The sequence below is a fragment of the Eurosta solidaginis genome, chromosome 4 (genome assembly GCF_040869045.1).
Source record: "Eurosta solidaginis isolate ZX-2024a chromosome 4, ASM4086904v1, whole genome shotgun sequence".
NCBI lineage: Eukaryota > Metazoa > Arthropoda > Insecta > Diptera > Tephritidae > Eurosta > Eurosta solidaginis.
The window spans coordinates 222,742,537-222,757,177 of record NC_090322.1 but is presented as its reverse complement, the minus strand read 5'-3'; the positions used below and the strand labels follow the sequence as shown (position 1 = coordinate 222,757,177).

The window sequence follows — 14,641 nt, the reverse complement described above, 5'->3', positions numbered from 1 at the left end:
AGCACGCTGAGTATAAAAATTACAAATTATAAATCAATCCAATGAATTCTTCTGCTGAAAGCTCTGATTACATTAGCCATTTTATTAGCGAACAACTGCCAATGTTGTTTAAATGCATCAGCTTATTTTGAGGAGAAACTAACGTTCACTGTGTACATTACTTTGCTTTAATGGTTACGGTACCATATAAACTCTGTCAAATCAACAGTCTTCATTGTTGTTCTACTGTAGATGTAAATCTTGTATTTCAACAGTTTTCATTTATATTGTTATGGTGCCATAATAATAACTGTTATGTTAACAGAGCTATAATGGCTAACATCTGATGACAATTTTTTATTGATTTCACTGTTGGAACAGTTGATTTAGCATCAACAATTCGAGCGAAGTTAATTTAAGAGCTATTTGCGATTTGTTAAAACTGAATTTTGTTGAATTTATCCGTAATTCGGTTGATTTCATCAACTGTCGTTTTATTTGGAAATTTAGCACATTTAGAAGGTGCAATAGCTCATTCATATTCAATTAAAGCAATACTTCTTTATTAGTTGACCTAGGTAAATCTGTAGGATGTATGCCGTAGATTGACTGCAGAAATGATTGGCACAAATGGCTTACTTTATTTTATCTAGAATAATGAGCTTTTGATTGCACGTAATGATAAAGTAGTTATTCCTTTTTGTAATTTTATTGCATATGAGCCTTACATTTTTTAAATTTAGTGATTCATGAATCCAATTTCGGGATATCAAATAATCAAAAAGTTGAGGGTAAGCAGTAGTTATGAGCTAATTTGCATTAACTGATTTTTTCTCAGCAAAGCATGTATTTGCGAAAAGTGGGCGAAATAAGGTTCTATATTTTTATTATATGGTGAGTTTAAAAAAATATCGAATTCATTAATTTTATCAACATAGGTATTTGCACTAAGTTTTTGGGCTTCTTTGCATGGATTATAATTAAGCTTTGCTGTTGTCGAATTAACCGTTAAATCAGTAAAATTGATTGCATTATGGTTAATTCAAAGGAGTTTTTTTGTTTAGGAGGACAGTCTTGTTCGGTCGTTTCAACAGTAGAAAAACTGTTGATCTCAAGTTAATAACTTTCTGTAAAAATGACAGATTTTCAATCAATCTAACTGACTTTAGTGTTAAAAACGTACCTCTATAATATCAACAGCCAATGTTGTTGCATTGTATTTTCAGCGAATTTTTTAGTAACTTTAATAGTTTTTAAGATCGCGGGTTCGAATCGAGCTCAAGGCCTAACAATAATTTTTTATCATTATTATTGTTATGATAAATTTTTTCTTAATTGAAAAAATTTTTTTTTTTTTAAATTAGAATAGATGAAAGAAAAAATTTTAGACAACTGCCAAAGCTCGTTGTATAGATCCATTTCGGGAACCGCTAAATTCCTTCATCGGCAACGTTTAGGCGCCGCTGCTATAACCATTCAGCCACCACAGCGGTTTTTTGTTTGTCTTTATTAATCCTACTTCTATTCTGGTTCGTGCCAATTGATATTCACACCACTGCGACATCTGTTGCAGAATAGCTGTGAAAATTGGACTTGTTTGTTGGCAATGCTGCCATAGTGTCATATTTTATTGACACTTTTTCCCCGTGCTCTGGGATGTATTAACAATTTTTGTTGTTATATCGGCCTACTGATTTTAAGATCGCGGGTTCGAATCGAGCTCAAGGCCTAACAATAATTTTTTATCATTATTATTGTTATGATAAATTTTTTCTTAATTGAAAAAATTTTTTTTAAATTAGAATAGATGAAAGAAAAAATTTTAGACAACTGCCAAAGCTCGTTGTATAGATTTATTTCGGGAACTGCTAAATTCCTTCATCGGCAACGTTTAGGCGCCGCTGCTATAACCATTCAGCAACCACAGCGGTTTTTTGTTTGTCTTCATTAATCCTACTTCTATTCTGGTTCGTGCCAATTGATATTCACACCACTGCGACATCTGTTGCAGAACAGCTGTGAAAATTGGACTTGTTTGTTGGCAATGCTGCCATAGTGTCATATTTTATTGACACTTTTTCCCCGTGCTCTGGGATGTATTAACAATTTTTGTTGTTATATCGGCCTACTGATTTTAAGATCGCGGGTTCGAATCGAGCTCAAGGCCTAACAATAATTTTTTATCATTATTATTGTTATGATAAATTTTTTCTTAATTGAACAAATTTTTTTTTTTTTTAAATTAGAATAGATGAAAGAAAAAATTTTAGACAACTGCCAAAGCTCGTTGTATAGATCCATTTCGGGAACTGCTAAATTCCTTCATCGGCAACGTTTAGGCGCCGCTGCTATAACCATTCAGCCACCACAGCGGTTTTTTGTTTGTCTTCATTAATCCTACTTCTATTCTGGTTCGTGCCAATTGATATTCACACCACTGCGACATCTGTTGCAGAATAGCTGTGAAAATTGGACTTGTTTGTTGGCAATGCTGCCATAGTGTCATATTTTATTGACACTTTTTCCCCGTGCTCTGGGATGTATTAACAATTTTTGTTGTTATATCGGCCTACTGATTTTAAGATCGCGGGTTCGAATCGAGCTCAAGGCCTAACAATAATTTTTTATCATTATTATTGTTATGATAAATTTTTTCTTAATTGAAATATTTTTTTTTTTTTTAAATTAGAATAGATGAAAGAAAAAATTTTAGACAACTGCCAAAGCTCGTTGTATAGATCCATTTCGGGAACTGCTAAATTCCTTCATCGGCAACGTTTAGGCGCCGCTGCTATAACCATTCAGCCACCACAGCGGTTTTTTGTTTGTCTTCATTAATCCTACTTCTATTCTGGTTCGTGCCAATTGATATTCACACCACTGCGACATCTGTTGCAGAATAGCTGTGAAAATTGGACTTGTTTGTTGGCAATGCTGCCATAGTGTCATATTTTATTGACACTTTTTCCCCGTGCTCTGGGATGTATTAACAATTTTTGTTGTTATATCGGCCTACTGATTTTAAGATCGCGGGTTCGAATCGAGCTCAAGGCCTAACAATAATTTTTTATCATTATTATTGTTATGATAAATTTTTTCTTAATTGAAAAAATTTTTTTTTTTTTAAATTAGAATAGATGAAAGAAAAAATTTTAGAAAACTGCCAAAGCTCGTTGTATAGATCCATTTCGGGAACTGCTAAATTCCTTCTTCGGCAACGTTTAGGCGCCGCTGCTATAACCATTCAGCCACCACAGCGATTTTTTGTTTGTCTTCATTAATCCTACTTCTATTCTGGTTCGTGCCAATTGATATTCACACCACTGCGACATCTGTTGTTTTTAGTTGACACACCTGAGCTAAGCGGCCACCGTGGTGTAATAGTAGTATATTACGCCTACCACACCGAAAATCCTGGGATCAAGGCCTGCAAGAAGCCACACCAATATCTTTAGAAAAGCGCCTTTTATTTGTATTTTTTTTTAAACAGAGCTGTGGCTTGCGTTTGCTGATCTTTTTTTTGTTGATTTGACCACGAAAGCGGTTAATCCAGAATCAACAACTTGTACGAAGTTGCCCAACAGTTATTTGCGATTGATACAAATTTACAGTAATATCAGTTGAAATGACCCCTAATTCGGTTGGTTTTGGCAGTTTTTTCTTTCAGTGTATTCGTTTCATTTATATATAAATTAATTAGCTTTTAAAAATGCACTTACCCAAGAAAGGTGTGACTGGAGTCACTGTTGAGTACGATAGATGTAAGTATGTATGTACATATTATGAATCAGGTTTTTTTTCCAACTTTATTCACAAGTTTATATTAGTTTATACACGCCGCGATTTCTGCTAAAAGAAAATAATATTTTGATTTTTTATCTTTTTTATATTTCACTTTAAACAAGGTCAACATTTTAGCTTGTTCTTGGTTAAACATTCATTGCGCATGGAGATCATATATTTTCATAATTAAATTTGATTAGAGTAATTCAAATTCACTGAATTAATTTATTATTGTTTATATTTTTTAGCAACCACTTAATTATTTATTTTGTTTAGTGTAAAAACCTCTTTTGTCATAATAGAGGCGCCCATTTATTCACATTAGGGGGAAGTACATACGTAATAAATCATATATGTTCTATGTTCGGGTATAACCGAACATTGCATACTCAGCTGAGAGCTTTGGAAACAAAATAAAGGAAAATAACCATGTAGGAAAATGAACCTAGGGTAACCCTGGAATGTGTTTGTATGACATGGTATCAAATGGAAGCTAATAAAGAGTATTTTAAAAGGGAGTGAGCCTTAGTTTATAGGTGGACGCTTTTTCCAGAAATCGCCATAAAGGTGGACCAGGGGTGACTCTATAATGTGTTTGTACTATATGGTTATGAAATAAAAGGCGTTAATGAGTATTTTAAAAGGGAGTGGGCCTTAGTTCTATAGGTGGATGCCTTTTCGAGATATCGCCATAAAGGTGGACCAGTGGTGGCTCTATAATGTGTTTGTACGATATGGGTATCAAATGAAAGGTGTTAATGAGTATTTTAAAAGGGTGTAACCACAAGTTTTATATGTGAAGGCGTTTTCGAGATATCGACCAAAATGTGGACCAGGGTGATCCAGAACATCATCTGTACCGCTAATTTATTTATATATGTGATACCACGATGAGTATTCCTGCCATGATTCCAAGGCTTTTGATTTCGCCCTGCAGAACTTTTCATTTTCTTCTACTTAATATGGTAGGTGTCACACCCATTTTACAAAGTTTTTTCTAAAGTTATATTTTGATTCAAAAAACCAATCCAATCACCATTTTTCATCTCTTTTTTCGTTTTTGGTATAGAATTATGGCATTTTTTTAATTTTTCGATATCGAAAAAGTGGACGTGGTCGTAGTAGGATTTTGCCCATTTTTATTACCAAGATAAAGTGAGTTCAGATAAGTACGCGAACTAAGTTTAGTAAAGATATATCGAGTTTTGCTCAAGTTATCGTATTAACGGCCGAGCGGAAGAGCAGACGGTGGACTGTGTATAAAAACTGGGCGTGGCTTCAACCGATTTCGCCCATTTTCACAGAAAACAGTTATCGTCATAGGAGCTATGCCCTTACCAAATTTCACAAGGATTGGTAAATTTTTGTTCGAATTATGGGATTAAAAGTATTCTAGACAAATTAAATGCAAAAAGGCGGAGCCACGCCCATTTTGAAATTTTTTTCTATTTTTATATTTTGTTGCACCATATCATTACTGGAGATGAATGTTGACATAATTTACTTATATACTGTAAAGATATTAAATTTTTTGTTAAAATTTGACTTTAAAAAAATTTTTTTTTTTAAGTGGGCGTCATCCGATTTTGCAAATTTTTATTTCCTGCCCAATTTCATCATGATATCCTCAATGACTGCCAAATTACAGCTTGCAAAGCTTTTAAAGTACTTTCTTTCAAAAGTGTGCGGTGCCATGCCCGTTGTCCAAAATTTTACTAATTTTCTATACTGCGTCATAAGGACAACCCGTCTACCAAGTTTCATCACCTTATCCGTCTTTGGTAATGAATTATCGCACTTTTTTGATTTTTCGAAATTTTCGATATCGAAAAAGCAGGCGTGGTTATAGTCCGATTTCGTTGATTTTAAATAACGATCTGAGATGAGTGCCAAATTTCCGTACGTAACAAATTTCATTAAGATACTTCAAAATTTGCTCAATTTATCGTGTTTACGGGCAGACGGACGGACGGACATGGCTAAATGAATTTCTTTTTTCGCCAAGATCATTTTGATATATGTAAGTCTATATCTATCTCGATTAGTTTATGCCGTTACGGGGTACCGTTTTGGGAACAAAGTTAAAATACTCTGCTCAGCTGAGTATAAAAAGAGAATTTTATGGGGAAGAAAATAAAGAAATATTAAGTCTTGGCACATACGGGTGAGGTGATTGAACCGGGTGAGGTGATTGATAAGACTACTAGATATACTTCTTCTCTAATTGTTTTCTGCCCTGCAGCGAGTCGGACTAGTTCCAAACAAGCGCAGAACTATTGCATTAAAGGTCGGTACTTGTTCTTATTTTGTTCTCTTGCACTAATTTCTAGTGACACTTTTAAATTAAGGATGCCCTACGTTCTTAGCTAGCACAGTCTTAGATCGATCTGATGTAATCACATCCCTTCATTTATTTATTTACAGATTTATACCTCATCCTTAAACGCTGTTCGTCTAGCTGTGGCTGCCAACTGTCTTGCCCTGGATCCTTAAGAAACCTGTTGTGAGGGACTGCAGCAACAAAAAAAAGTAGTAGTTACAAAAAATTTAGAGTCCATTCACTTGAGCCGCATATGGTCCCCTTTTGCTTTAGCTATGGTTTTCAGACAAAATGTGTGGAAATAAGTGGTCGTGTAAGGGCATGAATTGTTGTAAGGTGAGACTGAACTGACCTGGTCGGTCAAGACCTCACATAGGTTGAATGTGTTCAAAATGTTACCAGAAAAAAGTTCGATTTTGGACCATGACTGCTGTTCTAAAATAGCTCCGTCTTACTTGCTGGCACGATATTTGTCAACGTTGCCGCCCCTTGTAGCTTGAGCCTTGACCTTGAAAGCGCAGTACACGAACATAAAACGTTCTCAACCGCTTGTTTCTATAGCTTGTACTTCCTACATCTGCTGTTACTGACGGACTTAATTTATAAGCATGTGACGCCAGAAGGCAGTGTCAAGCTCTCTCTTAAGATATTTGTATACGAACTTTTGTAAGTCTAGTATCGTGGAATTGATGTATATTAGAAAGCTTCGCTGTAATTCTTTGTGAAATTTTCTTTAGAGGCAAGTGGCTTTCGATGTTGTATCATCTTCTGTAAAATTTTTTATTTGGCAGCATATATGTATGCAATACTCCTATATTGCTAATAGAAAATGATCGCAATGCGTTTTGGATGCGAAATCAAGGGAAGACAGCCTATAAAATTTTCGTGATTGTAGCAGCATAAGTGTGACAAGGAAAAACTTAAATTTTGGTAGATTCGATTATTGAATACAAAAACAAAAACATATAAACAGCAACATATCGGCACTCTGATGTTGGGGAATGTGCTTAGCTTTTTGTAGCAATATAGAAGTATTACATATATGTTTGGTAGTAACTATACAAATAACTTTTACCTACTAAAACTTAGATATAATAGTGATGGTTTACAGAGAATATAAAAAGCCTCCAATGGTATGAATTTGATAATGTTGGAAATTTCACATTTCCAGATAAACATTGTCAAACTGATAACACTTCAATCGCCTCACTCAGGTCCTATCCTAACGTCAGTCTGGATTAAATAAAAATAAATAAATGAATGGCGGGATAACCTCTCAAGAAATTTTTAGTGCAAGTTCTTAAAATTTGTATCGCGCTCCTTACAAATTTTTGGGACGGGACCTACATATTTTACGCCGACTTCGAACGGCATATGCAAGGCATATGAGTTTTTACTGAGAAGTTTTTCGTGGCAGATGCACACTCGGAGTGCTTACCAAATCACTGCGGAGTTGCGACACCGCTAAGGAAACTTTTTTCTTATAGAAAAAACTTGTTTCCTTATGTTTGAAATTATTTTGCCTGAGGCCTAAACCCAGTATCTTCGGTGTGGTAGGTAGGCGGAACACGCTGGCACTACACTTCGGTTTCCGCCAAGTCTGGTTGAATTTTATAAAAAACGGCTTTATTCGTAGGGATGGAAAAAAATTATGCCAATTACAATTGTTGATTAAGAAAAAGGTAATAGTCTAGTTGAGGGGTCGACTGCTAATATGCTACCAAAAATATCGAGAGACGTGTCAAACGACGCGTCTTGACATCAGTATTAATAATCCGAAGGCGGAAAATAAAAATTTTAACGCGTTCAAAAGATATTAACGAAAAACCGAAAAAAGACCCGCGGGTACCTCCGAAACCGGGGGTCGGATCCATAGTATTTTTGCGCAGAACACCTTTCTGCGTTGGCGGCCTTCGGCCGCGCTTATAAAAAATAACCCTGGGCTACGCCATGCTAAGTTCGGGTGTGTGGTATAACCGTGGCTACCGCCACGGTGATGCACAATTTTTTTGGGGGTACAAACACAACAACAACCACATGGAAATCGCCAACTTCAACTACAAATATCTCCGGACAGAGATAAAATTTTTCTTTTCTGCCATCGGATTATTGTTCTCGAGATTAATACGCGTCTTTTGACACCTCTCGAGATATTTTTGGTAGCGTATTAGCAGTCGACCCCTCAACTAAACTATTACCAAGAAAAACCTATTGACAGATTGAAGTTTTTGTAAGTAAACGAAAATAAGGTAAAATGCTCTGTTTATGATAGACAAAATTTAGGTAATAAATAATAAGCGCTTAGCGCTATATACCTCACATTATATTAAGGTCAAAGGTAGGATAACTGAAATAATAAAGTTGAGTTAATTCAATTTGCTCTTTTAAACGTTATTTTCATTTCGAATCACTTCATTTAATTTAAAATCACTTGTACATAAGTTTATTTTGCTAGACCACTGAATAATATATCATATTCCCCGATAGTATAGTGATTGGTATACCCGCCTGCTATATTGTAGACCGCGATTAAATTCCCCATCGGATATCAATATCAATGTCAATCAATGATCACAATTTATACAGTTGTTGCCTTTCGCGATGCCAATGCGAAGAGTTTAAATCTGTGAGCATACAGGCTTATTACACTTTTTACGCTTCTATTATAGATTATTCAATAGAAAGTATTTCATCTTCCACGTAAAACGAGCCACTTAAACTCAATTGAATGTAAATTATGTAGCGCTGCACGTAATTGAAGCCAATAAAGGTGTAAATAAGTATAATAACTGCTTATATAAGAAAAAATAATAAATACTACTAAAGTAAACGACTACAATAACAAGTGATGCAAAAATAACAATACAATAGCTGTACTTTTCCAACTGCGCTTTTACATCAATGTGCGGAAGTTACAAAAAAAAAGTGTAAAACAATAAAGTAAAATAACTATTCTCGAACTTGAAACAAAAAAAAAAAAAAACACCAACAATTGCAAATATGCAGCTTAACGCTCAAACTCGCATTCACAAAACAAGTTTTTTTAAGCGTGATTCATACTTAGTAGCGGTTTCGAATGTTGACTTCACGGTATATAATTTGAGAACTCATGAGGCCATTAAAACACACACACATGCGAATTTCTTTTGCTTCTTTTTATTTGCTAAAAATTTGTTCAAAACAAAATTTTTAATTATCACTTCATATTTTTTTCTATGTCTGCACTGTAGCGCCCTTTGTTTATTATTTTTGTGTTGGCTTGTTGCTCATTCAATTATTTAGTGAAAGAAATATCTCGTTTGAAACTACATAAATAATACATCAATTTCGTATGTACACACCACACACATATATGTATATGTTTTGCACTTAGCTAATGAATAAATTTATATTTCCAATGCTTACGTCTATCTATATATTCGACACAAGTATATATATATATATATATATATATACAAAGTGATTACTTTTTGATACGATTACACCGCTTATTTTGATTGTCCGCGTCACGTAAGTTTCTCGCCAACGATTGTACAGAAAATGCCCAATTCAACAACATTGAGTTTCCCACAGCCACCGTTCGACTTTATTTTGCTGTTACTCATTCACTTCGGCAATGAGTGGTTCGTGCTCCAAAAAGATGTAGCGCTCAGCTTGTACCAGTTTGGTGCTACCATATCTTGTTTTTTTTCTTGCTCAATACCATGTGAAAATGGGAGCCAGTGCACGGACTTTACCACTTTATTGGTAGATCTACAAACTTTTTAGCCCATTTTCATTTTCTACCACTTCTACCACCAAAGCCAGAAAATCTACCAACATATCAATAGATTTGCATTGAAACTAAATACTGCGATCATTACGTAAACTATTTAATTGCCGAGCACACCCAATTAACATTAAGATGCGACACTAGCCAAACTAACCAATTTTGAAAAATTTGTGTACAAATTCAAACAAGAAATAAATTTGTTTATGAAATAAATGTATATATTTCCTGCGCTATTTTCATCAGTTTTTTGTAAATAATTTTGAACGAAAATAAAAAACGTTTTAAGATGACATGCCGAAGTCGGTTATTTTGTGGCAGTATTTTTGGTGCATTGGAAAATTTTTGTTGTAATTAGGCGTTTCGTTAAAATTTCGTCAGTATTTCAAGCTCGAAATACAGGAAAAAAGCAAGTATCATATAGGCATAAGCTATGTATGTATATACAAATTTATATGTATTTTTTTGTTTTGTTTAATGTTTTTTAAAAGTGTTATTTCCGTGAAATGTGCTAAATTGTAGGTATTGTTTTCTTGTAAAAAAACCCACCAACTTCTAGCACTATTTAAATTTTTCGTTTACCAACATTCTCTTTTTAAAAGTCCGTGCACTGATGTGAGCTAAGCAATAAAGAGTAAAATGATTGTACAAACATGAAGTCACTCATAACAAAGTGAGTAAACTCAATTAACAGTATTCATAACGAACTCTCACAGAACTCATCTGAGTTAACTTTAACTTTGAAATACAGTCATTTCCAACAAAACGGAAATAGTCCGGACGGTATATGTTATCTATGTTATCAATAAAATGATGATGCTACGCCATTTAAACGAAATCCTGAACTCCCCAACAATATTCAAATTACAAATTTTTGTGTATACAAAATTGTGTATTCAAACTTACTGTAGCTTGTTTTCCCGGAGCATTGAATAAATTCATGCTGAAATCTAATGCACATTAGAGCCAGTTGGTCCCCATACAAAGAACCAAGTTGTGAAAGTCCGCAGCTTAAATTTGAAGCTTATGTTGAGAGGGCTGTGGAAAATAATTTTTTAATAGCTTCATTCTATTTGGCGAACGATACGCTCAACGATCGATACATGCTTGGACGATATCGTGTGCTCATGGTATTCTGAATCTTACGTTGCCGTTTATCGTGTAGCTTTACGTCGTTCGTCAACGATATCACGTATCAAACTTGCAACTCTGTGCACATATGTTTGTAAAGTTTACAAAATAAGTGAAATAAAAATAAAGTTGTTAGTGAAATATAGTGATATAAATATAATAAAAATGTATTAAGCTGTTGCTCTATTAGTGTCCCAAGAAGAAGAATTAAAAATCCAAAGGCGGATATTGAGAGACCGCTCGAACGTTCCTCACTTACCGGACGCTATACACAATAATAACTAATACACAATAATAATAATACAATAATAACTAATTAATTAATAATACTCCCTTTTTTTGTTTGTGCCGCTCATTTTCAATCAAAACGAGAGGTGAACACCTGTTGTTTGTTTTTGACACTCTGTTTTCGTATTGGTAGCACCTTTTCGTGATACGAATACCAATCGAGCACTTTCGTTAAGTAACAGTCAGCTGTTATCCTTTTGTCTATCGTATTGCATTTTATAATACGAACACACCAACGACGATCGTTTTGGAGACGATATGGTCAAACAGAATTAGGCGGTAAATATTTTTTCATCATAAGAAATACAGTCGGAATTTTTTTTATTGACACACTTGTTTATTTAGCATCCGATTTTTTAAACTGAGACATCATTATTTTGGTCTTGAAAATTTGCTTTATATGTCCTTTCGAGCTATAAAGTTGTTTTCACATGAGTAGGCCAGCTAATCGGGTTTCATCGCCCTAAATCAATAAGCAACGAAGTTATGGCACTGTAGATTTTTTTTAGATACTAATACACCTAACTCCAATTACATGCCAATCAATACAAGCGTATAACAAAAATAAACATATAATGCTTTGACTTATCTTGTATATGGGGTAATCCATCCCATTTCGACCAATTTTGAACCCGACCCCTTTAGAATTGGCTGAAAGTTTTTCTTCTTTTTCTAGCTTACGAAAGACGTTTTTCAGAATTTTTTCATCCAACTCAAAAAAAATTATCAATCGTTAAAAAAACACCGTTTTTGTTTTCAAAATATTATAACTTTTTCAAAAATTGACCGTTTGGGATCTTTTTTTTTTTTAAATTTGTTTTTAAATGTACTTTTCGGAAAAAATGCAAATAAATTTTTAAAGTTTTTTTTTGTACTTTTTCAGTTTTTCGAGATTTTTCGAATTTCGCCATTTTTTTGTCTCATAAAAAACTTCAATCAATTCTGCAATCATCCCAACTAATCCCGGAGTGGGCCGATTATTATTATTTATTTTTTATTTAATTGAAAAAACAAATTAAAAAAAAAAGATCCCAAATGGTCAATTTTTGAAAAAGTTATAACATTTTGAAAACAAAAAAGGGGTTTTTTTAAAAATTCATAACTTTTTTTAAGTTGGATGAAAAAGTTTGAAAAAATTCTGAAAAACGTCTTTCGTAAGCTAGAGAAAGAAGAAAAACTTTCAGCCAATTCTAAAGGGGTCGGGTTCAAAATTGGTCGAAATGGGATGGAATACCCCATATATACTCTCATTTATAAGGCTTACTTGTAGCACCCGTAATGTTTAAAGCCCACTTAGTGAAATTTTAAGCGATCTTCGTATTGGAAGTGAGTCTGCAAATTCTGTCAGTGACGAAAAGCGCTTGGGTAATTTTTTGGCAAACCAGGAGCTTTGGTGTGGTAGGCGGAGCACGCTTCCAACACACCACGGCGTCAAAATTTATCCCAACAATTTTATGCTGAAGATCGCTTGCTAGTTTTATTTAGTAATTTTTGGGCTTTATCGATGCTAAAAATAAGCCTTATATGTAAAAGCCCAGTCACATAAGCAGCTTCTCATATGGTTGCATTTAACACAATTTTATGCATTATGAGTAGATTACACTGTTTTTATGGAGAACGGCATATTGAGCGACACTGGCGTCATCTGACATGAAAAAGTAGCCATCTTCCAACTTTTGTTGCAAGCAAAGCATAAGAAGAAGAAATTTACATTTGATTTGGCTAAGTGTGCTTACACAACTTGCAAGTGAAATTATTTTTCCCACTTGTTAGTACTTTTCAAAATTTTTTCACAGTTAAAAACTGCAATTTGACAAATGAATAGAACACAAAATATGTTAGGAAATGTATTTCTTGTATAGTGAGAATGTTTATAACAGTGCTTCGCGAAAATAAATATGTGAATAAGCAAGGCGAAGTAAACTTCAGTTGACAAGCTTGAAGTTCCTTCATATTTACAAACGCAACATCTTGGTTGATTGTGGAAATGTCACTGGAATGCATAAGATTACGTTGAACGCATCTATATGAAAAACTTCATTATGGCTCGGCCATAAGAGTATATCTCAAACAAAAATTGTGAATACATAATATGTTATTTGTTTTATCAAACGCAAATACTGTATAAAATGTATTAAGAGTCAGGTTGATCCGTGACTATAAATAACATAAAAGTGCTTTAACTTCTTAGTTTATTGACTAGGGAAAATGGTTTAAAATAACAATGTCATAAATTTGGAAAAACCCTTCGTCTGGTAAAATAAAAAGGATATTTAGAGCAAATATGCAGATTTTCAAGGCCAAAATAATGGCATATCAATATCAAAAATCGGCTGTCAAATAACCATGTTACAATAACAAAACTATTTAACTATATTTCGAAGGATCAAAAATAATCTATATAAATTTTTCCGAGACTCCATCAACATAAGCTTCAAATTTAGGGACGGACTTCTACAAATTTTTGTTGCGAACCGGTCTAATATACATGTTGCTTACAGGGTGAGAGAAAGTACACATTACTCAATACTTAAGAACTCTTTACAGCTTCTTTTACAGAAATCTGTAGCTAAGTTGGTCGGCAAAGTCTTTAACAAATATTCACGGTCATCAAGATGTTAAGGAATAATAGTCATTTGCCACACATAAAAAGAAATTTTCTACATATTAATGTGCTAGTTCCATTTTTTTAATTATTACTTTTCTACAAAAAAAAAAACCTAATAGTACTAAAAAAATGTAATATAAAAAGGTATACGATAGTTTGTTCTTTGTATATATGTACATAATAAAGATTAAATACGTTTCCAAAGAAAAAGCTTTTTTCGAAGAGCTTCAAACACTTTGAAAGCCCTATCTTTCATAAAAAATTATCTTTTCGATTTTCGGTGTATATATGTATGTATGTATGAATGATATTTGAGTATGTATGATATTTGAGTAGGAAATTCGAAATATTCTCGTATTTTCTAATATTTTTAAATATCGCAAGAAACTAAAAATGCAAAAACAAATGTGCTACATATCTACAAAAACAAAAAAAAAAAAACCTGCCCAGTAATAAACAAGAAAGGAAGGCTAAGTTCGGGTGTAACCGAACATTACATACTCAGTTGAGAGATATGGAGACAAAATAAGGGAAAATCACCATGTAGGAAAATGAACCTAGGGTAACCTGGAATGTGTTTGTATGATATGTGTATCAAATGGAAGGTATTAAAGAGTATTTTAAGAGGGAGTGGGTAATAGTTCTATAGGTGAATGCCATTTAGGGATATTGACATAAAGGTGGACCAGGGCTGACCCTAGAATTTGTTTGTACGATATGGGTATCAAATGAAAGGTGTTAATAAGTAATTTAAGAGGACGTG

At 33.7% G+C, this 14,641-nt stretch overlaps 1 protein-coding gene across 5 annotated transcripts in view; it reads right to left on the bottom strand.

Moving 5' to 3' along the window:
- Mnr (Membrane-bound Notch regulator) overlaps positions 1 to 9,630 on the bottom strand; it is a 179,762-nt gene extending 170,132 nt beyond the window's left edge. For 2 of the 5 annotated variants that reach the window (XM_067784834.1, XM_067784837.1), the window contains exons 1-2: positions 9,488 to 9,630; positions 3,699 to 3,828 (exon numbers count right to left, since the gene is read on the bottom strand). The gene's annotated coding sequence lies outside the window, so the exon portion shown is untranslated. Of the gene's footprint in view, positions 1 to 3,698; positions 3,829 to 9,142; positions 9,361 to 9,487 lie in introns of those variants that run through there. The other 3 variants (XM_067784835.1, XM_067784836.1, XM_067784838.1) reach the window with 3 other exon arrangements.
- Between the last annotated feature and the right edge of the window lie 5,011 nt (positions 9,631 to 14,641).